General features: G+C 47.0%; 1 protein-coding gene and 1 long non-coding RNA gene across 9 annotated transcripts in view; one reads left to right on the top strand and one right to left on the bottom strand.

Annotated features, from left to right (window-relative positions):
• The window catches only part of KIAA0232, an 89,168-nt gene extending 73,655 nt beyond the window's left edge, over nt 1-15,513 (bottom strand). For 5 of the 7 annotated variants that reach the window (XM_079154313.1, XM_079154309.1, XM_079154315.1 and 2 more), the window contains exon 1: nt 15,355-15,513. The gene's annotated coding sequence lies outside the window, so the exon portion shown is untranslated. Of the gene's footprint in view, nt 1-17; nt 39-14,534; nt 14,673-15,354 lie in introns of those variants that run through there. The other 2 variants (XM_079154310.1, XM_079154312.1) reach the window with 2 other exon arrangements.
• On the top strand, nt 7,090-23,211 carry LOC306670022. Of its 2 annotated transcripts, none has more exons than XR_013766294.1 (4): nt 7,090-12,518; nt 14,657-14,910; nt 17,535-17,632; nt 17,948-23,211. It is a non-coding gene; the product is annotated as an uncharacterized lncRNA (long non-coding RNA). The 2 variants fall into 2 exon arrangements; XR_013766295.1 differs by lacking the exon at nt 7,090-12,518 and having other exon boundaries at nt 14,771-14,910; nt 17,948-21,751; nt 22,549-23,211.
• The last annotated feature ends 429 nt before the right edge of the window (nt 23,212-23,640 follow it).

The raw sequence follows: 23,640 nt of genomic DNA, 5'->3' as shown, positions 1-23,640 counted from the left end.
GGCCGGTGAGTGCTCACACCCAGCAGTGTGGTCCCAGGCTTCTTTAGGCTTTGTTAAACCATTAGTTTAACATCTGATGACAGAAGGTCGATGGCAAAGCCTCCAGAGCAATCAGACCCGACTGGCCAGTTAACTGAGGAAGGTACAGCAGAGTTCTGGACCAGAACCAGTTCTGGACCAGAGAGGTGGCACTCTAGAAGCTACTGGAGAAGGTGGGACAATGACAAGCACCTGCATTTAACAAACTACAGCCAAGTGTCAGGCACAGTTGCTAAGAGATTTAGAAATGCTCCGCCAATTCAATGGCACTTGGAGGGACGCTTGCATCTGGGGAACACCCTGAGAAGCTGACTACACTTTAAGCCAAAGCTGAGGTCTACTGACACCTGGAGCTCGGCAGAGGAGCAAAGCAGGCTTGTTCCTCAAAACCCCACACACGAACACTTTAAATGACAAGATATTTATAGTCCCAAAAACATATTTAAAATACTCAGTAAAGGTGACAAAGGTGAAACAGGTGAAATGCTGTGGATTAGAATTTTATACTAATTAAAATTCTTCTCCTCAAAAAATAAATTGAAATGGCTATCAGTAGAACTCTATACAGGTCAAAACTCTTTAGATTTCACTCATCTGTTCAAATCATAAATATTATAGCCTTATAAGGTAAGTGTAAATGAGGAAAAAAGTAGTACAAATACATACACCATGGCTCAGAAAAACAGAGGGAAGAAAACCAGTAACTATCCAAACACTGAACACAAAGGTCGGCTAGGGATGTAGCTCGGTGGTAGAGCGCTTGTCTAGAATCCCCAGCACTGCGGGGGGGCGGGGGGACGTACTTCCAAACGACTCATTTTAAATATGAACTTGGTTAAACCAAGCACTGCCTAACCCCCCGCTGGGCTGGAATGCTGTTACACAGCTACTGATGGAGGCGCTGAAGACCCAGTCACAGAAGCATGGCAAAGTCCCCAGGGCCTCAAGTCCGCTTCTCCACCACTTGCCTTCATTCTGCCATCACCTCTAAATACGACCAGCTGCACCTCAGACCACAGGTGCTTCTCTTCAGGGCTCTGAACAATCTCCTGCCTGTGTGCAGCATGTCTTGTAGCACAGATTAACTCTACTAAAGTTGCAGTACATATTATTTGTATATTTAAAATAATAAATGACATTAAATGCAACTGGTTATTCCTTTCTTACAGATTCTGGTCAAATTCTCTAACATGTGAAATATTTAATTTTGAGGCTGGTGTAAGTATGCTACTCAAATGAATATGAGATTAGACAACTTCAGAAAGGAGAAATTATCACCCTGTAAAATATTCAATAAATTTGGGACTGGGATTGTGGCTCAGGAGTAGAATGCTTATCTAGCATATGTGAGGCACTGGGTTCAATTCTCAACACCACATTAAAAAATAAATATATCATGTCCATCTAAAATCAAAAAACTAAAAATATAAATTTGGGTACTCTCGTCCACATGCATGTTCCAGGTGTTACTGGACTACTCGAACCACCAGAGCACGTCCAACCTAGAGACATGTTACAGAGCCTAGCACTCAGGTCTCAATACCTAACATTCCAACAGAGGAAAAGATCAAGGGTGGTACACACGCAACGGAGTTCTGCTCAGCCATAAGGAAGAGTGACATGGCATTTGCCATCCATTTGTAAATGGATGGAAGTAGAGATGCTCAGTGAAATAAGCCACAGTCAGAAAGTCAAGGGTCAAGTGTTTTCTGTAATGTGTGAAAGATAGAGCAAAATAAGGGCAAAAGGAGGGCAGGGGGGATTCCAAGAAAATAGAAGAGCTGTCAGTGAAGTAGAGGAAGGGGACTGAGGAGGAGGAGGAGGACCTGAAAAGGCAAGAATGGTGGAATGAATCTGATCAAACTTTCCTATGCACACGTACGAATATACCACAGTGAATTTCACCTTTTGTACATCCATCATGCATTAATTAAAAAAAAAAAAAAAAAAATAGACCGGTTGGGTAGAGGAAAGGGAACAGGGGGAGGGAGAAAGTAAGGGAAAGGAGAAGTATCAGGAACTGAATTGGAATAAATTATATTTCATGCTTATATGTCAAAATGAACCCCAATAATATGAATAACTAAATCACACTAATAAAAACACTACTGGAAAAAGCACTGACATTCATAATGGGCAATGTAAAAGTTTTGTGTAATTTATGCAGCCAGGCATGGTGGTGCACCTGTGGTCCTACTACCCGGGAGGCTGACGCTGGTGAATGCCTTGAAATCAGGGCAACACAGTGAGAAGTGGAGAGGGAGAAAGAGAGGAAGTGGGGTTGGTTGGTGTGATTTATGCAAACATCACCCCTTACAAATCTCTTTTTCCTGCCTTTTCTTCTCAATCTAATATTTCCAACTATAAAGGATATTTCCATTTGAACTCAGCTAGCTTAAGAACGTTCACACAAATATACATATTCAAAAGCACCCATCACCTTCCCTCCCACCTTCTGCCCTGAAAACCTCACATGCTAGTTGTTTTCATTCCTATGCTCCTCACATCACCACCTGCCACACCTTGCTCCACACCTGACTCACCTCTGTATTCTACCCTCTTACAGCAAAGTCTCTTTTCTGTTTTTGTGCCACTGGGGAAGGGGTGAAGCTTAACTATTCCTCCTATGAAGTTAGGTAACAGGTGGACTAGCAGGAAGATCCTAGGAAGGAAATGCCAAGAAAGAACTAACGAAAATTCCTGGGCACAGTGGTGCACACCTGTAATCACAGCAGCTCTGGAGGCTCAGACAGGAGGATCACAAGTTCAAAGTCAGTCTCAGCAACCTGGCAAGACCCTGTCTCAAAATTTAAAAGGTGGGGGGCTGGGGATGTGACTTGGTGGTTAAGCTCACCTAGATTCAATCCCCAGTACCAAAAAAGAGAAGAATTAAAACAAGCATGTCCCCACCTCCCACCCCAGGGATCTGAGACACTTTTTACAAGGGCAACCACAGATGAGCAGTAAGACAGCATAGCATTTCATTTCTTCTATCTGGAAAACCAGCAGTCCCACCTCATCAAGAGACCAGCCATGCTCTCATACAAGCTCAACATAACCACAGGTCTGTCTGGGATGCACCCCCACACCAACACCACACTTATCTTCGTTACTAGACCTTTACATCAAGTCTTAGAATTTTGCTTTAGGAGCACGTACCCTATTCTTGGCCTTTTCCTTTCTTACAATTTTAGAATTACTGTGTCACATTCTATGAAAGGCCCTCTTAGGGTTCTGATGGGGAAATGCATTACATGTATCAACCAATCTGATGAGAACTGACTGTTTTACAGCACGGTATTCCTGTTAGGAATAAGAGCCATCTGCCCATTTAATTAGGTCTCCTTTTAAGTCTTTCAAATAAGTTTTAAATTAAAAAAAAAATTTTTTAGTTGTTGATGGATCTTTATTTTATTTATTTATATCTGGTGCTGAGGATCGAACCCAGTACCTCACATTTGCTAGGCAAGCGCTCTACCACTGAGCTACACACCCAGCCCCTAAGTTTTAAATTTTGACATCCAAACTCTGGCTACTGGATTTATCCTAGATACTGGGTTACAGATTCTCTTTGGTTTTCTATAGATTATCATCTGCAAGGGACAACAATCTTGTTTCAGAATCCAGTCCTGTCTGTTGATACTGTCTGTCACCGTGCTGTGGCACTCGGAGGGGCTGGTGAGAAGTGGCACCAGTGGGGCGCCCTCCACCAGACTGCCTGATTACACAGATGTTCCCACACCTCCAACGAGACTGACAGGCACTCTCTGTATGGCAGGCTTCCTTAGAGCTTCTTCAGGGATTAAGAACACTTCCTCCTACTGGAGATTGGCAAGATCATAGTTATAGCTCAGTCAGCTCTGTCAAGATGTAGTGACAAAGGCGCTTTCTTCCTTAGGATATAAATGTGGTTTTCCTCCAGCAGCAAAAGCAGCAGCTCACAGGAATCCTCAACATGGAAGTTTTGTCCATGGATGTTCATTTCACTTTAACCGCCCCATGAGGTAGATACTCCCTTTTTGAAGACTTCAAAGAAACCATCTCCCATCAAACAGAGGAGGAAGAGCCCAGCAGAGGCACAGGCCCCACTGCCTCTGGGGCAAGCAGTCTTTCCCTGCCGCAGTGGCTCAGCCAAGGGCCCTTTTGGCCCCAAAGACTTCAGCAGCAATGGTTCCAAAGTGAACTTGGGTTTCCAGCATTTACTTTCTACTTTAACATAGTCCAAATGGCCATAGGTTCCTTAAGAAGTCTTTCAAGGGGCTGAGGTTGGGGTTCAATGGTGAAGCACTCTCCTAGCCCGTGTGAGGCACTAGGTTCGATCCTCAGCACCACATAAAAATAAATTTAAAAAATTGAGGTACTGTGTCCATCTACAACTAAAAAAAAATATTTTAAAAAAGAAGTCTTTCGAATCATAAAAGGGCAAATTCAACAGGGGAGAGAGAAAGGGGATTAAATGAGGTGAAAATTTTAAGTTCACATGACATAGGTTCCAAATTTTGAGAATGAGTTACTGCTTGCAAGGCCCTTCCTGCCACTTGTATCTGAAAGTATGTGTACAGATGGCTAAAGAGAGCCAAGACAACAGCAGGTTGAAACAGACATCATGTTAAATGACACGTTTGAGGAAACCAGTACATTTAATCCCGGAAAGAAGAGGTTACTGAGCACAACTCCTCTGTCATACAGAGCAGGAGCATAGAGAAAGGGGAACAGACTCATTTCTGTTATTACCTATATTTCTCCTGAAGGCCTACAGTGAGTCAAATCAAATCAAATCAATCAAAACATTTCTTAAAAAAATACGGTTGCACTGTGGCAGACACTGTGATGAGTCAACCAGGACCCCACCTGAAAGTGCTGGGAGAGCTGGGTCAGCCCCTCGGGGAGCAACCCTACCTGCACAGGACTAGCTCCAGGCAACTGTGAAGGCTCCCTGGGCCCCCCAGGGAGCTCAAGGGCTGCCCCAGGGCATGCCCTAACCAATGCTCCCCATGCCTCTGTGTTCAGAGAACCAGCAGGTGACACCTAAGGGAGAACTGGCTTCCCCTATACACTGAAGCACCTCTCACTGTCTTCAGACAGCAGAAGCCACCATGTGGAGTACGTTTACTATGGGCAGGACACAGTGAAGGACACGGTAAGTTTAATCTAAAGGCAAGAGCAACATGTACATGAAATGATCATCCTCATGGTCCGGTAACTTGTGCACTGTGGGCAAACCAGAATCCACAGTTCCGCTCCACAAAACTGTTTTTCCTTTAAAAACATGGATACACCTGCTCATCCAGGTCTGAGGCACTGCAGCCAGTCTCAATCAGTAGCACTTTTTCCTTCTCTTACAACCACAATGCATTTCCAGTTCACCAGGGGAAAATGCCTCAAGAAGACAGAAGCAGAGATTGGAGTGATGTGCCTATGAGCCAAGGAGCACCAAGAGCCGCCAGGAGCTGCGAGTGCATAGACCAGGTCCTCCCTCTAAGCCTCCAGAGGGAACCAGCCCTGCTGACACCTCACATTTTGGACCTCTGGCCTCCAGAATTGTGAGAAAATAAATAGCAGCTGCTATAAGTCCCAGTTCATTATACTTTGTCACGACAGTCCCAGGAGATGAATGAAGCACCTCTGACTTTTTCTCCTGACCTGATGAGCTGCACTTGCACCCCAATAAAAGCATGGAGGCTGCAGTGGGGAAGAGGGCAAAAGGGTGTCGTGTCAGATGCTGGTCCTTGGTGCTAGACTGGGAGCAACTGATCAGGGCTGTCCAGACGCCCCTCAGAGCACAGAAACCAACACATCAGGCAGATGAACATGGGACAGGTGAGGGTAAGGCCCACACACCAACTCCCTAACCCTACTGAGTGTCAGATGCTGCTTCCATGGCATGAAAAAATGTGAAGCTAAGCCAACCCCCCATTTTAGGGATGAAGAAACTTAGACATGTATCCAGGGTCCCAAGGCACATCAAAACCAGGGCCACCACATGCTCTAGCTTCAGAGCTGGTGCCTTTCCCTCATACTATGACCCCCACCCCACCTGACCACTTCCCCTGCCCACTTCTGGAGGACTGAAGCCTTTCCCCTGCACTTAGCAGAGCCTTCTTGATTCAAGATTTTGGTTTGGCCATTACTGTTCACTATCCCCAAAGGCCTAAATCCCTAGACCCACTCTGACCCCACTTTAGCCAATGGCAAACTGCAGGGTGCTACCTGCTTCTCCCCAATGCCATCTTCCACCCATCCAGATAAGGCCCAAGCAAGGGCCACTCAGGACTTTTAGTTTAGATGACACAGCCACGGAAAGTCATCAGAAACCGCTGCTCAGTATGCAAAGGGTTTGTTGTTTTTTGTAAATTAAAGAATGAAATGCAGAAGGGAAAAGCATAACATCATAAGAAAAAACAACTGCCCAATACTAATACAGCTAGCAACATGGTAAAAAGAGCCCACAGGCTCCGCTGGGAAGGCCTGCAGACCAACGGTTGCTGTAAATGGCCGAAGTCTGTTTCTCTGCACAATGAGCAGGACAAAGGTGAATGGGGTTCCCAAGGATTCTGGCTGAAGTGACCAAGTGGTAAACCAAAAAAACCAAACTGTGAGATTCCACAAAGGAAGGACACAAAGCCCTCCCCTACCCCTCAGGGTAGCCAAGGTCACTCTAGAAGCCTAACTCAACACTCAAAGGTGCCTAAAGAGCTTAGAACTAGCAGAGGGTGTCAACACAGCGCAGTTTCACCAAGTGAAGCCGCAAGGTGAAACCCCTGTGATCAAAGCTTGAGGAGTTGTGAGAGACACCTTCCTGCATTAGCTGTGTCAAACCCTACTGATGTGTGCTTTCTTTTCTACTACCATGACTGACTCCTCAGGCTGCCACAGGGCTTTCTCTGAACAGGCGGCATAAGACTCATTTTATGAAAAACAGTATAGGGAATACCTTGATCCTACAGATCATTTCCATGGCTCTTTCAGGTCTATGAGTAAACAATCCCACCTATTACGTATTACTCAGGCCTGGTTTCTCCCTGATACTTCTCTTTTACCCAGCAGACCACGGCTGCACGCCACACCCCTCTGGCTTCTCTTGCCAGGGCTCCAGGCCCAAACTCAAATGAGGTGGTTTTAAATTCTTCTATTAGCAATATTAAGAAGAAACAGATGAAGTTAATCTTTCAAAAAAAAAATTTTTTTTAGTTGTAGATGGGCACAATACCTTTATTTATTTTTAAAATATTTTTAAGTTGTAGATGGACACAATGTTCTTATTTTATTTATTTATTCTTTTTATACGGTGTGAGGATTGAACGCAGTACCTCACACATGCTAGGCAAGTGCCACCACGCCAAAACCCCAGCCCTCAGGTGAAGTTAATCTTAACAATATATTTGATTTAACCCAAAATATCCAAAATAGTATCACTCCAAATGTAATCAAGGTAAAAGACTGCTGAGATGTTCTACTTTCTCTTTTTCATACTAAGTCTTTGAAATCTGATGAGTGTGACAATTATGGCACTTCTCCATTCAGAGCAGCCTTGTGCCAAAGCTTAAAGCTACATGTGGCTCCTTGCCACCTAAATGAGCAGTAAAATCCTAGCTGACCTCCTCCAGCCCTAGAATTTTACATAACATCTGTGTGGTGACTGCGCCAAACTATGTCCACCCTCCTCTCTCCAGAATCCCAGAATTTTAATGCCATCAAGCTACCAGACAGGCATCTGGCTGACATCTCAAACTCATGGCTAAGACAACTTCACCTGTCCCACCAGGGGTTCCAACAAACCGCTTGGCAACTAGCTAATGCCAGTGGGTCCTCTTTCAACTGAGCCTGATGATAAACCTTATTTTCATTCTTAACTTACTTATGTTGTGTTTAGGGTTTGTTTGATTTCATTTTACAAAGTGACATCTCGTCAGAGATGGACATCTCAACACTGTGAAACTTAAGTCCTAAAACTTCCAACTCCAACTTTTGTTTAAAAAAAAAAAAAAAAAAAACAAACATGAAACTGCAGTTTACTACCAACTTCTTACATCTAAAGTTTTTAGAACCTTTTCCCCCTGAAAGTCTGTGGCATTTATGATTTATTATGGGGTTGTCCAAGAAAACATACACTGACTTTCCACAGATTTCAAATTAATATGATATGCTTGTTTTTATTTTAAAAGACTCAAGCATAGCATGGGACATTTAAAGAGACATTGTATACAGAGTCTCCGCGTAAATACATTGTTAATGTTAGTCATTATGGAAACAGGATTAGGAGGTGAGAGGATGGGGGGCGGTCTTACTTTACATGTTTTTTCATGAAGTCTTCCAGGAATGATTACATAATTTGTAGGTCCAGTGGAGAATGATAATTTGGCTTCTGATTCAAAAATGACTTGAGGAAGGATTGCAGCAGGAGATCATTAAACCAAGCAGGGGTTGTCTGTGACTATGGGAAGCAGGCTGAACCTGGGCCTTCACAAAGTTTGTTGACCTAGTATTCAATGTATAACATAAAGAAGTTGTGTCTCCTCAATCATATGACATTGTGTCATAGGACTAATTCAGAGAAGAAATATCCAGCCTAATATTCAAAATCATTAAAATAGAGCAAGACGAGAACTTTTGTAACACAAAAGTTAACATGATAATTCAGAGAAGTCAGAAGCTTGTTGGTCAATTTTTGAAAAAAAAAAAAATTTTTAGGGCTGCTTAAAGTGAGGAGGTTACTCATGAAAGTCAGCAAGGTAAAATACAGGAATGTTCACTACAGCACTGCTGCAGTAACAAAACACAAAGACCCCATCAACTGGTCAAATAAATTCTGGCTCATCCACACAATGGAACAGACACAGTTTTAAAGGAACATGGTAAGCCAGCCACAATGGCACAACGCCTGTAATCCTAGTGACTGAGGAGGCTACAGCACGAGGATCACAAGTTTGGAATTAGCCTCAGCAACTTAGCAACACCCTAAGCAACTTAGTGACAGTCTGCCTCTAAATAAAAAATGAAAAGGACTGGTGATGTGACTCAGTGGTAAAGTATCACTGGGATCAATCCCCAGTACCAAACCAAACCAAACCAAACCAGGGTAAAACAAATCCATGTCTTAACAGAGAAACCACTCCCAAACAGAAACTGTTTCTTGTTTTTTTTTTTTGTTTTTTTTTTAATAATCATAACACAAGAACACTATCATGATTCCTTTTATTAAAAAAAAAAAAAAACACACAGGCAGTTTTCCTGATATCCAAGAAACTTATCAGTGATTTTCAAGGGAAGATGAGTACAGGAAGGGACAGGGAATAACGGAGGATACTTGCTTTCCATCTTACATTTACTGCATCTTCAGATTTCTTTAACTTGTACATCTTCTTCAAGCAGGCTTTCTAACAGCTACCTATATGTAAACAATATCTTGGTAAATCACACTACAGGAGACCCCAGAAATGGAGAGTGGCCAACAGTGTGCCCCGCCCACCCCTCTGCCCTGGAAAGCTGCCACAGTGGGCCAGGGGCCAGAGATGCAAAGGTGGGGGCTCACTTGTCACTACAATGTGCATAAGAGCTACAGAATTTAGTGCTTGTCCTGAAGGGCTCTGAACTCTGCTGTGCAGTGATTACTCCTTTCTGTGTCCTTAGTCCTCCCTTTTGGAATAGGAATGTTTACCCTGTGCCTGTTCTCCATTTTTGCCATTTTACCTTGGAAGTATGCAACTTTTTTTAAATTTTTTATTTTTTAAATAGGGGCTCACAGGTGAAAGAATTTGCCTTGAGTCTCAGATGAGACTCTGGACTTAAACTTCAAAGCAATACTGGAACAGTTAAAACCTGGGGACGACTGGGGATGAAATGAACTCATTTTGCACTTGTGAAATGGACAGAAAGCCTGCAGGCCTGGACAGAATGCTGTGGTTTGGAAATGTCTGCGTGTACCCCAAGGGTCCACGATGAAAGCTTGGTCCTCAGGGTGGCAGTCTTGGTAGATGGTGAAATCTTTAAGAGGTGAAGTCTCCTGGGGGGGTCCGCAGATCTCCGGGTACTGCCCTACAAAGAGTCAAGGTAGTTCTCCCAAAAGGGCTATAACAAAAGGAGGAAAACTGACTTCTCCCTCTCTCACTGCTTTCTGGTTCAAGAGTAGTTGCTTACTCCTGCACACACTCCTGCCACAATGCAATGCCACCGGGCTGCCCCATCTTAACTTTCAACTACCCAAACTGTAAGCTAAATACACCTCTTTTTTCATAAGTAGTCGCATTTCAGTATAGTAATGAAAAGCTGACTAAAACACATACAAAAAATTCTTGAATAGATTTAACTTAAACTTTAAAGTTTATAAAAACAAGAAACTCCTCTGGATGATCCTAGCAGAAGAGTATTAACAAAACTATAAAGCTGGGCACAACAGCACACACCTGCAATTCCAGCAACTTAGGAGGCTGAGGCTGAGGAAGGAAGATCAAGAGTTTAAGGCCAGTCTGGGAAACACAGCATGACCCCAGTCTCCAAAAATTGCAATCCATATTCAACTATCCATAGTAGTGACCAAAGAAAGTGGTGGCAAATAACAGCCCAAAGCAGAGGATCAAAAACATGTCTATTTAATTTCAACTTTCTCTCCATTAAAATCTTCAGGGAAAATACTAATGAGGAGCAAAATGCTAATAAGATACCCAAGAAAAGGCTAGTAACTAAGGAAAAAAAACAAAGGTTCAAATAAATTTCCAAAGTGGGCAAGCAACTTTGGAATAGTTATGTACCAGATATGAAGATTCCAAAGGTGCTTTGGTAAATGTAACGGAGTTAGAAACAAACTCCTGGTGGAAAGGGAGAACACTCTTTGAAGCACTGTCTGACCAGGAGAGGGGATGAGACGCAAGGAGGCCCCCTGCTCCACATGGCTCCCCGGGGATTCATCCTCCAGACCAGCAAGCTTGATGTAGCTATTGCTTGACAACACCTGCCTCAACCCTACCATCACAAAGATGAGAGAGCACCTAGTTTCTCTTATGATCACTAGAGAAACACACATACACACAGTGCCTGTGTGTTCTCCAAACTCAAGTTCCTCCTCCATTCCAGCTGGAAATGCACACAGAGCAACATATTCTCAAGCATTTTTTGCAATTATTCATCTTCTACCTGTCCTAATGTCTTCCATTTTTACTATAGACACTAAGAATATTAAGTTCACCACTGAGATAATCCCATCATGTGCAAATCTTTGAAGCACGTTCTAAGAGATTTATTAGGAATATGTAATTTCCAATGACTGAAAAAACTGATACTTATAAATACAGCCAATGTAAGTTAAATTGCCATCAATATGTCTCTGGATACAACCTGTTCAGTTTGAAGACCTAAACAATCAGTAACACTTCCAAACTTAAATACAGTATCTAAATATTAGAAGTTTCAAAATTAAATCCAGTCTTCCTCATAAACCTGCTCCATGTCCAGCCAGGGGGCAAGCCTGCTGACAAAACAGAAGAGCAGGAGAAAGCTTGGAGACAGGGAGGGGTTCTGGAGAAGATGTCAGAAATAACTTCCTCAGTCATTCTACATCCTACACAGGGAAATTTCTACTGTTCAATGAATAATTACAAGATGTAAAATTAAAGTGAAAACATCTACTCTACTGAAAAAAAAAATGTTTATGTAAAATTTTGACAACTTCAATTTTCTATTACTTTCTTAAACCACATGCAAAAAAATGTCTGTGCACCTACAGAGAGGTTTGCCTGCCTTCAGAATAATTTAGGACCACCATTACAAATCATGCCAAAGCCCTCTCCACTGTACTCCTAAGACTAGTGAAAAATGTAGGTGCTATTCGGAGAACAGATGTTCTTATCTTTCCATACAAATGCCAGAAACAAATCAGTGAGCACTCAAAGAAAACAAACTATCATATAGAAGCAAAACTCATCCCACCTCCAGGGTGCTCTACAGCTGCTCCACCAATGGCCAAAAGCTGCCACTTACTGAGCGGCTCCCACCGACTGTCCCTGTCATGTGGATTCAAAGTTCCCAAGAAAGACATTCCGACCCTGCCCCTTCATGCTGAGCTTGCCAGATGAGGACCAGGTAAAAGACATTGCACACTAAAGGGAATCAGCAATGAATAAGATTTCCCCTCTTTCCTCAAGGAATTTAAGATCTAAGAAAGGCCTCCATGCAAATAAACTAAAAAGTCACATGGAAAAAATACCTGAGAGGCAGTATCAGTCACGTACTGTGTGGGAGAACAGTAATGAGGAGTTAATTCTGGAAACCAGGTTACAGAGTGGAAGGAGCAGTGCTGGTTTCCCACATTCTGACAGGAAGGGCAGGGCAGGAAGGGCAGTGCAGACTAAGGACGGGGGCCACTGTGGAAACAGCCAAGGCCTCAGTGACAAGAAGACCGGCAAGGAGAGATGCAGACAAGATGTCAGGGACTTCCTGACAGTCACCTCCTGCTCCAGCGGCAGGCATGGACGGTGGCACCCCAGGTGAGCCTGACCAACAGAACACCCTCAGTGGTGCCACAGTGGGGCTGCTGAGACCCTGGTGCTGACAGGTACCTGGTGCACATTGAAGAAATGAGAGAACAATACGAAGGACGACCGAGGGACCAGAGAAAGGGAGACCAATTAGGAGGATTTCAGTAGCCATCTTCCTAAGGGATGGGAACCACCTCAGGGAGTGTGGTGAGGAACCAGGGAGGAGGGAAGGCAGGACAGAAGTGGGGGGCGGCTGCACAGACCTAGTACAAATCTGGTCATCGAGGAGGGAAGTTTTTGAGGCCTCCTGCCTGGGTAAGGAGGACAAACATGCTGTGAAGCAAGACATCTTACCTCACAACTGCACAGGGATTGCAGCATGGTCTCACCACCCTAAGGGCTACAAAGCAAAAAGCAAGCGCACAGAACTGCCCTCATTCAAAGGACAATGACTGAAGGCCAAAGGCCAAGAGAGAATTAGCACATTGGCCCTCAGTGACCCAGGGTAAGAGATGGGCCAAGAGGCAAACCTGGGTCTTTCCAATCCAGTGATAAATCCCCCCAATTACTATTTATGAGTATAATAAAATTTGCAAAAGAGGAAAAATACTAAACAAAAAACATGCCATCTTTTAAATTTAAAGAATATTTTAAAATTCATACTCTGGTCTCCTCTACCCAAGAAATGCTGCAGAAATCCATTCATTCATCCACTGTGTAGACCCTGAGAGTTCAGGGGAGATCGGAAAGTGAATGGGTTCATTTTGTGTAAAATATCACTTGTTATGAGATTATGTGAGGGGCCAAAAATAATTGCAAAGAAATATTTCAAAGAGTAACTATCTTCAACATTGTGAAACTATATTCCTAACATACTTGACAATGTAAATGTATTCTTTAAGGTGGATTACCAAGTTTGATTTTACTTAGTGAACATCTGAGTACCTTCATATGTTTAAAAGGTGTTGGGCTAAACTGATACCTCTGGCACCAGAGTTTAATATAATTAACTTATAATATAAAATGATGGAAGTGAATAGATGACTAGGATTAGTAAATAGAAACAATAACGGAAGTGAAATGGAAAACCAGCATCGCAGTAAGGAATACCTCATTTTTTAACACTACTTCCAAATTGCTCCAGAAGACATATTTGACATGAACTTCTAAAAACTGAAGGAGGCAAGGGTGAGACAGGGCAAACCAATCAGAGGAAAGAATATGAGCAAAGGACTAAAACGGTGTAATCAGAGAAGCAAAGGGTTGTATTATTTAGCTGGACAAAGTGGAAAGGGGTCAAAGAGGACAAATACTGTAAGGGTCCTTAGATGTGATGCTCGTGTGTCTTCATTTTAAGCTTCAAACCACACAGGTGCTCTTGGAAGCCTGCTGAGCCAGAGGCTGGCAAGAGCTGATCTGCCTTTAGGAAAGGGCAGCCAGGCAAAGTGTGCATAGGGAGGGGTGGAGAGAAGCCTGCAAACAGAACCAAAAGCTCTAAGCCAAGCAGAGGAATCTGAGAAATAACAGCTCTGATCCAGTATTTAGTGTTTCAGTGTTGATGAAATTATTTTATATCTTCCCTCACTGACCATCCCAACTATCCTGCGAGACAGGTGTCCTCATTCTTCCCATTTCACAGATGACAAAACTGGTTCCAAGGCCATTAACTGCTCCATGTCAAATGCTACCAAAACAGGGACAAAGCTCAGGTTCAGTACTTTTCCACACGATGCAAAATAAAAAACGATCTCATTGCTTTCAAAGTACTAAAAATCCATTTAATATTCTTAAATATTTGCAACTTGTATAATAATAGTTAGATTTGCCTTATGAAGTCATATTAAAAACCTGCAGTTTAAAGCAAAGGAACACAAAAATACCTAAACCTCTAATTCCACCTCCTATGGAAAATGTAATATTCTCCTCACCCTTCAATATTTCAATGGCCAAACTGGCCCTTCCTTTAGTGAAAACAGGCTCCCCTAAAAACCATTATACCCAAAACTGAAGGAGCAAACTACTTACAGAATTATTGAAAATTCGTGATTTATCAAGTATGGCAATTGAATCGAGGATGTAAAGATCCCAAGCCCTATTTAAGAATGGTTCCGTCCAAAATAACTGATGGGCGAATATTTGACCTTCAGGATGCAAAGGGATAGGAATTCCTGTCCCTTTAAATTCGGCGTGTAGGAAATGGCCAAAGTGCTCCGGAATGAGTCTCACGCTGCATCGCGGAAGCCCAGCTCGGGTTTTTCACTGGATAAGCAGCATTTCTCACCCAGCGTCACCTGCTATCAAGGCTGCTCGCCCCACCTGCTCACCAACATGCACCACCGAGCAGACCCAGAAAGGCGCCGCCGGTGCTCGGACCCAGGCGACGACGACGAGGACCGCACCGGTCAGACCCGGCGCGTCGCAGTCCCCCTCCCGCGGCTCTCGGCCCGGGAGGCGAACCCGGAACGCACGCCGCGCGCCCCGACCCCGGGCGGCCCCGGCACCGGCGCCCGGTCACCCGCGCCCGCGCCGCAGGCCACGCGCGGCCTCCCGCGCCCGCGGCCGCCGCAGCCCGCCGCGCCCCGCCCGCCAGGCCGACCCCGCGCCGCCGGCCGCCCGGCCGCCGCCCGGCCCGGACCATGCTGGCGGCGGGGCGGGCCGGGGCCGCCCGCCGCCCGCCCCGCCCGCGCCCCCGGCCCGGCAGCGCCCGCGGCCCATTGTGCGCGCTCGGCGCCGCCCGGCCCTGCGCGGCCGCTCGCCGGGCTCCACCGGCCGGCCCCCGGGGCCCGCGCGGCCGCCCCGCTCCGCCGCCCGGCCCCGCCGCGCCCTCCCGCGCCCTGCCCCCTACCTGCCGAGGCTGCCGGGCGGCGCGGCGGCGCCTGCTCGCGCTCCGGGGCTGCGGGCGGCTGCCGAGCGCCGGGCGGCCCTGGCCTGCGCCTTACGTAAAGCGGCGGCGGCCCCAGCGCCACTCGGCGGAGGGCGGGAGGCGGCGCGCCGCAGCCGCTCCGCCGCGTTGCCCGGCAACTGGCCTCAGCGCCCCGCCAGCCCGGCCGCGCTCCAGATCCTTCCGCCCGGCGCGGGATTACATCAGCGCGCCCCGCCCGCCCCGCCGCGGGGAGGCTGCAGGCCCGAGCCGAGCCGGGTGCGGGGCGTCGCGGGGAGACGCGCCCTGCGAGGGACGCGGGGCTGCCGCGCCCAGGCCCCCCGCTCCCGCCGCCCCGGGCCGCCGCGCTGGGTGCCCGCTCCGCTCCCCGCCACGCCCCGCCCGCGGCGCAGCCCCCGCCCTCCCGGGCGCCGGCTCCACCTGCCGCGCCCCCTCCTCGCCGCGTCCTGGGATGGCTGGAGTGGGCGGCTTCAGATGAGGAATTTTTTTTCTGGGTTTTTTAAGAAACCCAGAAGACAAGCCAAAGAAATGTGACATGGCTTTTTAAAATTGTTATTAAGTAGGCAAGAACTAAAAGACATTCTAGAAGATTCGGAAGTGGGAGCCAAAAATGTGCACTAACCTTCTAATCAGTCTCTTCACACCCACCCACCTTCCCTAAATGTGACTCCTAGGCCTGCTAAAAAAGCAAATAATTAAGTGTTATAGATACCAGAAAGGAAGAAAACCGGGAGATTGCCTGCTTTCAAAGAGGAAACAGTCCAGAGCGGGGTGTCTTGCTGGGTCATTTCTTCATCGTTTCTTTGTGGAGCGCGCCCTAGGTGCCAGGCACTGCTTTTCTGTTCAGAGCCTGAGGTCAAACTTCCCGCACCATCTCCCAGGCTTTGTGGGAGATGCAGGTTGAACCTAGGAAGTATTGCTCCACTAGCTAGGTTGCTGGAGGGAGGACCAAGAACATCAGTCATTTATACACAACCTACTAAGTGCTTTTCTGTAAACTTCTTTTGGTTTTCATGGAATCCTAGTATACAGCGATATCACCACCACCACCCCCCATTTTACTGGTAAGGGAGGTGAGGCTTAGAGAAACTGATGTTCCCCCAAGCCTGACTGCTGGTGGGTAGGAGGCCATTTCCTTCCCTAGTCCCAGCCAGGGCTCGAACCCAGGTCCTTGACAGGTATTTGGAGTCTTTCCCTCTACACAGCTCTGTCCCTTCATGGGCTCCCTCCCAGTTCATTCTCTGCCTGTTCATCTCAGTGACTGTCTCACCATAAGCACCCTGCACTCCACCAACATCTCCTAGGCACCTGTTCTGAGGCTGGATGTCCCTGAGTTCCTGGAGAATGGGTTCTGCAAAGTGGGGAGAGAGTGCTCTCAGGGAATCTGAGGTTCCCAGGGAGCAAAGGGGAGGGTAACTTGCTTCAGTATCTTGTTCCCAGGTGCCCCAGGCTCTGGGGTTCACAAACTAGTATTTTCCCAAAATATGGGAAATATGCAAAAGGTGGCCAACTCAATCTTTGCCACATTGGTGACATTACTGTCATCTCCATTCATACCTTATGAAAGGGCATATAAACAGCAAAAATTTTAAGAATAGTAACAGCATATTTCAGATATTCTCCCAGGAAAGAAAACACAGTTGGCAACTTCATAGCTACACACACCCACAGTTTATTGATCTTATTTTCATGGTTTTGTCACAGCCAGTTTTTATAAACCACAAACTAGGAGAACCTGACGTCTTCTTAGAAGACAGTTTTAAACCAAGTTGGGATTAACTAGGATTAGTAGGATTTGGAGGTGGTGAGGAAAATTGAAGATAAAGGAATGAAATTCTCCTGGTTACTTTGCTTCCTTAGCAAAATGCCCCCTAGGGTCCAGATTGTTTTGGGGAAAGTCCTAGAAAGCTTGAAAGATGCCAGTCTCAGGGCCTTTGCACTTGTTGGTTCCTCTTTGCAGAGAACCTTCTGAGTCTTTGCATAGCTCACTTGTTGTTCAAGGCTCAGCTACAATGTCACTCACCCAGAGACACCTTCCCTTATGCCCAATTTAGAGCAACCAGCCTTCCCAATCATGGTGCCATCACCCTGTTTCAGCTGTTATTAGTATCTGAAATTATCTGGTGTGTATCCTTTTTTGGTAGATAATATCAGCCTCCCCTTAAGACTTGCATCCCAGGAAAGCAGGCATCTTGTCCCTGGAGTTCACCTTTGCATGTCCAGGACCCACCATAATTGGCAGGTGAGTGACTGGACTGTCTACATCTGCAGTGTAGTCAGAGTGGATATTCAGAGAGAAGCCATTCTGCCCGTGAGCAATCAGGATCAGGGTTCTCCTGTGCAGACCCTGCACGCCCACAGCCTGCCCAGGGCCTTCCTTAAAGCTCCCAGTAGGAGTCAGCCAAGTTAAACTCAGAGTAACAAGACCTTTCTCAGGCTTGGGCTGAGATACCCAGGGAGTGCACAGGAGACCAGAGACCTCTGTTTAAGAGAGTTTGGAGGTGAAGAAGGACCCGCCTCTGGCATTTTCTACAAAGCAGCCATCTTGCTTTCCCAGGTGCATCTGAGATCATCTCATTTCTCCAGTCTCCGGAGCGCCTGCCACAGTCTTTTAACCCCTGCACAGGTGTCGGGGGAAGATGACAACTCCAGGTGCCCTCTGACATGGACGTCCTGGAGAAGCCAGCAGAGCCTGCGGTTTGTCGTGTGTGCATGGTGAACAGGAGGCCCAGACTGCATCCCAGTGCTTTATGATGTCCACCAGCGAACAAACAGTTAGAAGGCAGGGCCAGATCTCCTTGGCTCTCAGATCTTGGGTGCATAAGCTTCCTTCTGGCCTCAGTTTCCTGTTCACCTCAGCAAGAGACTTGGGCAGGCAGATTTCAAAAGTCCTTTCTCCCCCCTCTGAACTTTGGAAACAAAATTTTGATGAAGCGACATTTTGATAAAAGAATATGTACAAACCCTCCCCTGTCACCGATATTGACAGTTCCTGCTTTAGGACCCCAACTGCCTTCCAGGTACTTTACTGCTACCTTGTTCTTAGCCCCCATGGTGGCCACAGGGAAAAGCAGTCCCTGCTTAGTGGTTAGGGGTCCTGAGGCTCTGGCCAGGTTAGTCTGCTTCCCCCAGGCCATACTGCTATTAAGTGGCACTGCCAGGATGTCATTCCGGCCCTGTCCCTGCTACTGTGTCACACTGTTTCATTAAAGTCCTCCTGAGTCAACTCTCAAATGAGCAGCAACCAGATAAGAACCACACCCAGAAACCCCCATCACCTCCCTCAGGACCAACACCTCATTGAGGATGCTGACTGCTCAGCTCAGCCCACAGGCCTTTGGTCAGGGTGGCCAGTGGCTCCATCTTTGTGACATTCTCTCTTTATCTCCCCAGGCCAGTACCTCTTCTCATACCCGCTCCTCTCAGTCACCCTCCATGCCTCTTAGGGTTGTAAACATCCTTCCAGTGGCTGAAAATCAAGACACAACCTCTTAGTATGACCTTGAGTAGCTCGTTGACCTTCATGGAAGATGGAATGACAGAGGAATAATGGCCCTGTCCTACTCCTCTGTAGGTTGTATTTGGGGCCTAAACAAGCCAGAGGTGTGTTGTCTTCTGCAGCCTCTACCATGCAATGTAAATGTCAAGTTCATCATTATTCCAAACTCCTTTCAAGGAATGATGACTTTTCCCCACTGCCACCCCAATCCATGAAAAAGCTAACAATGTTGCCAGCACCTGTCCAACCCAGAGGGAGGCTCAGCCTTGAGGCTGAGCGCCAGGCTGGCCATGGGGTCAAAGCTGGCCTCCACACGTCTGTTTGGCTGACATAGGAAGGCTACTTTCCTCATCTGTAAAATGGTGTAATCATGGTACCATCTCAGAGGACTGTGAAGGGGTAAGTGAATCCATACCACAGGTTCAGACCAGTGCCTTGCACACAGTAAATGCCAGGCCTCATGACCAGCCTTCCCTGGGACCCCTTGTCAGCCCAGAACCCTGCCCCACCTCTGGGTCGCGCTCTTCCCGACCCTTTCCAGTTTGCTGCTCCACCCCAGGCACTGCGCATGCTCCTGGGGCAGCCGCATTCACTCAGGAAGAGGTCAGTAAGTTGGATGTGGGGTGACATCTAAAGTGTCTCTACCAACCTGGCCTTTGTCCAAGCCCAGCCCTGCCTCATGGACTCATCGACCTTGCTGGGGGCCTGACCCCAGATGATTCCTGGTCTTCTCCTCACAATCTGCAATCCTGGTGGTACAGGGGTTTGAACTTGGGGCCGCCCTACCATTGAGCTTCATCCCCAGCCTTTTATATTTTGTGACAGGGTCTCACCAAGTTATTAAGGCTGGCCTTGAATTTGTGATCCTCGAACCTCAGCCTCCTAAGTCTCTGGAGTTTCAGGCATGCACCACCATGCCCAGCCTCCAGTGCACATTTCTTGACTCATCTGCCTGGCAAATTAAGCCCCTCCCTGTGTTTGGGGAAACTCCCTCCCTTACTCTTGCAAGTCTGGGTATGATGCAAAACTGGCACCCCTGCACAGAGATGAAGGCCGGTCACTGACCACGCCTCCTTCCTCACCGCCTGGCCTGGGCCTCAATGACTTGTCGTCATTAATAGCAACCTAAAACCACTCATGAGACTTCATCTGCCCTGGTTTGATCTTCCATACCCAGAAGAACCTGACATCTGTGCAATTAGCAAGTGAAGGAGGTAGAAATGATTTTAATCAATGTGTTGAACCATGAGCACAGCCTGCCTGCAACCCATCAACATCCAAACCTTGCACAGAGGAGGAAGCTCCACCAGGTGAGACGGAAGGGCCTGGTGCAGGTGAGCAAGAGTTCATCTTCTCCAGCGCTGCCTCGCTGCTGTGCCGTGTGAGGCCTGGAAAGGCCCGAGAGTAAGTGGTGTCCAGAGAACCAGGTCCCCCTGTTCAGAAACCTGGGTGGGCCTCCACCCTTTTCACTGGCCTCCAAATCTCGGAACAGGCAAGTCTCTGCGACTTTCCTTCCAGTGCAAGGTGACAGCAGCTTGGTCCTTTTGTTCCATCTATAGGGCTCTGGTGTGTATGGTTCACACCTCCGTTCCACAGGCAATCCAGGGCCAGCCCCAGGCTGATTGCAGGGCACCCACATGCCCCAGACACCCACCCTTTGAGTTTGTCCTCAGTTAGTTACATCTGCATAGATCCCATTTCCAAATTAGGTCACATTCTGAGGTTCTGGGATTAGGACTCCAACCCGTCTTTTATGGAGGATCATAATCCAACTTGCAACATCTGTGATATTCCTGGCCTGACAAATTGCATGCTCTGTCTCATTTAATCTTCCCAAGAAGGGAGGGACTATTATTATCTTTGCTTTACTGATTATGGAACTGAGGCTTAGAGAATCGAAGTCATCTTCACAAGGTCACCGTTTCAGCTGGTGTAAGCTATAGGACTATTCAAAATGAAAAGCCAACCCCAGATCTACTTTTCTTCCCCTTCATAATTCCACCCATTCATTCAGCAAGACTTGACTGAGCCTGTAGCAGACACGGTGCTAGACTCTCTGTAGGCATTGGAGAATGAAGCAACAAGAACTTAGGATCAAAGAATGAGAACTGACTACGAAATTTAAAAATGCATCCCTGCTAACTATGAGAAGAAACAAGTGGCAAATCTAGCTGTGATGTCAACAAAAGTTTCAGTGAAGAAGTGATGTTTAGGTTGAGACTTGAACAATAAGGACCCAGCTCTTCATGATCAGGAGGGCTAGGCTGAGGAGAACATAACAGACATGGGAATAGTACATACAAAGGTCCTGAGGCAGGAAAGTCCATAGTGCATTAAAGAAATGAACATAGTCGAGCATGGCTGGAGAGTTCCAGATGATTTTGGAGAGGCATGGGGGCTGGAATTAACAGGATACAGATCAACCAGGGCTTGTGTGCTATGGCAAGGAGTTTGGACTTTGCTCCTAAAGTTGATGGACATTGGGAACCACGGGCAAGTGTGCTGTGGGATAATCCACTTACCTGTTCAACAGGTTTGGGTTGAGCTCACATGAGACATCGGTGCTGCAGCCGGTTCAAAGCTGAGGAAGTTCTGGCTTTGCAGGTGTTCGGGCTCTTGGGTCTTGGGATGTCCACTTGGCAAGGTCACTGTTCAGAGTTGTCTCAACCTGAGGAACCTTGCCTTGGCAGGAGGAGCAGCCGCTCTGGGTCTTGCTTGAGTGACGCTGGGCCAGTTATGCCCCCTTCAGGACTTCCGCCTCCTCCCTTGCAGAGCAAGTGCTATATGCTCCCCTCTGAAGGAGGGGGAGAAAGACAAAGACCATTTGGTGACATCTAACCTATCTTCAGCTCACATAAAGTTGTAAGTTTACATAGTGCCACAGCCAGGCTCTGGCCAAGGCTGTCCAACCTTGGGTGGTCAGTGAGTCTCAGCTTCTTCGTCTGTAAAATAGGACTAATATCATATAGCTGGAGCCAAGACTGGGCACTGAGAGCTGCTGTTGCATCCTGGAACTGCCTTCCACGCAGCTTCTAGGAATGTGCACTGTTACCAGTGGATGCTTCCACCACGCACCTGCTATGTGCAGGTACTGCTCTGAGAACTTCCACTTACACCATGTAATTTCAACCTCCCCTGCCCTGCGGGAGGTCCCACTGAGGCTCAGAGATGTGAAATGACTTGTCCAAAGCCACTGGGCCCCCTCTGGCACTTTTCACCTTTGAACAGCCCCAGGTGTCCAGAGCTGGGAAGGACATCCTCAGGGGTGGTGAGCAACTGTGTGAGTTGGGGTTTCCATGCAAGACCCAGGTCATCCTTAAGTGGCACCTGTGGGCGGGTAGAGGTGCTTCATGCGCCTACACAGGATGACCTCCAAGACCCTCCCAACCCTGCAGGTTGGGATTCTAGGACTGAAATGCAGCTTGGGTGCATTTATGAAGCTACATCCTGGGGAGAAGGCAGGGAGGGTGGCAATCAGTCAGAACGCCAAGGATTTGCAGCCTTACTTGGGCTGTAAAGAATTGCTACTAACAGCTAATGATGCTATGGTGTTTATAGGGGAAATGGCATAATTGCTATTTATTAAAATGGATATTATATTTATTTACATGCCATAATTATTTCAAAGTCTGATTACAATGCTTCACTATCCTGGGCAGGATGCTGGCATCTTCCAGAAAGAAGTGACTGTAAATGAGATGACCCCAGGTAAAGCACCTGGCACAGAGCCTGCCCAGAGCAGGAGAGGCAGGCCAGGGAGCTTCTCAGAGCCACTGTGTCCCATATGCAAGATTTGGCAGGCGACTGATCCTAAGAGCCATAGACCTGGGTGGTGGGAACACTTGCTGCCCTGCCTCTCCTGATGGCAGGCATCTGGGATGTCCACACTCAGCAGCCCCCTCAGGCTCCCCGACCTGAGGAGTTCCACTCATTCTGGGCCACCACTGGGGTGTGGATGTGGTTTGTGTGTGTCCCCCAGTGGTTTGGTCCCCAGTGTGGTAACGTTGAGATGTAGAAGCTTTCGGGCTCAGGGCCTGGTGGAGGTCATGGAAGCTGCCTCTGAAGGGGTTAAGGCAGTTCTCCTGTCTCTCTATGGCTCTGAAGCTCTAGGGACCTCATATAACTGAAATCACCCAGTGATCCTTTTGCAACTCAAAGTTTGTCCATACTGTAGCATCGTCAGAATGCCCTTCCCTTTAAAGCCTGACTAATATTCCATTGCATGGATGTTTTCTCACATTGTTTATCTGTTCCTCTGTCCAGGAACTTGGGCTGCTTCCACTTTTTGGTTATTGGGAATAAAGCTCCTATGCTTCTTTTTTTTTTTTTTTTTTTTTTTAAGTCTCATTCCTTATTTGCAAAGTGGTGTCCCTGTCCTCGTGTTCTTATATGAGTGACTCTGCTTGCCATTTGCTTAACAAGCCCCAGGGGCCAGGAAACCATGAACAAGGCCCATGTGGCCTGTGCTTTCTGTGCCAGGAAGACTTCTGCAGACTCTACATGGACTCGTGCCTCAAACAATCTTAGGAGCGCCCTTGCTAAATCATTTTACAGAAGCAGAGCCAAACGAAGACCTTGCCCAAGGTCTTGCAGCCAGGAGCTTGGAGAACTCGGCAGAGGGATCTGGAAAAGCTGGCTCATTTTGGAGCATGCTTGTGACCAAGCTATACAGGCTGTGCCTTGGGCTTGTCCTGAGCATTCCTGCGTGGGGAATGGGCCTCCATGAAGATCAGATCTAGTTGCCCAGGGAG

This window comes from Sciurus vulgaris (assembly GCF_902686455.1).
Source record: "Sciurus vulgaris genome assembly, chromosome: 9".
In the NCBI taxonomy this organism is placed as follows: domain Eukaryota; kingdom Metazoa; phylum Chordata; class Mammalia; order Rodentia; family Sciuridae; genus Sciurus; species Sciurus vulgaris.
Note: the sequence above shows the minus strand (reverse complement) of the source record. Positions and strands in the feature narration are given on the sequence as shown.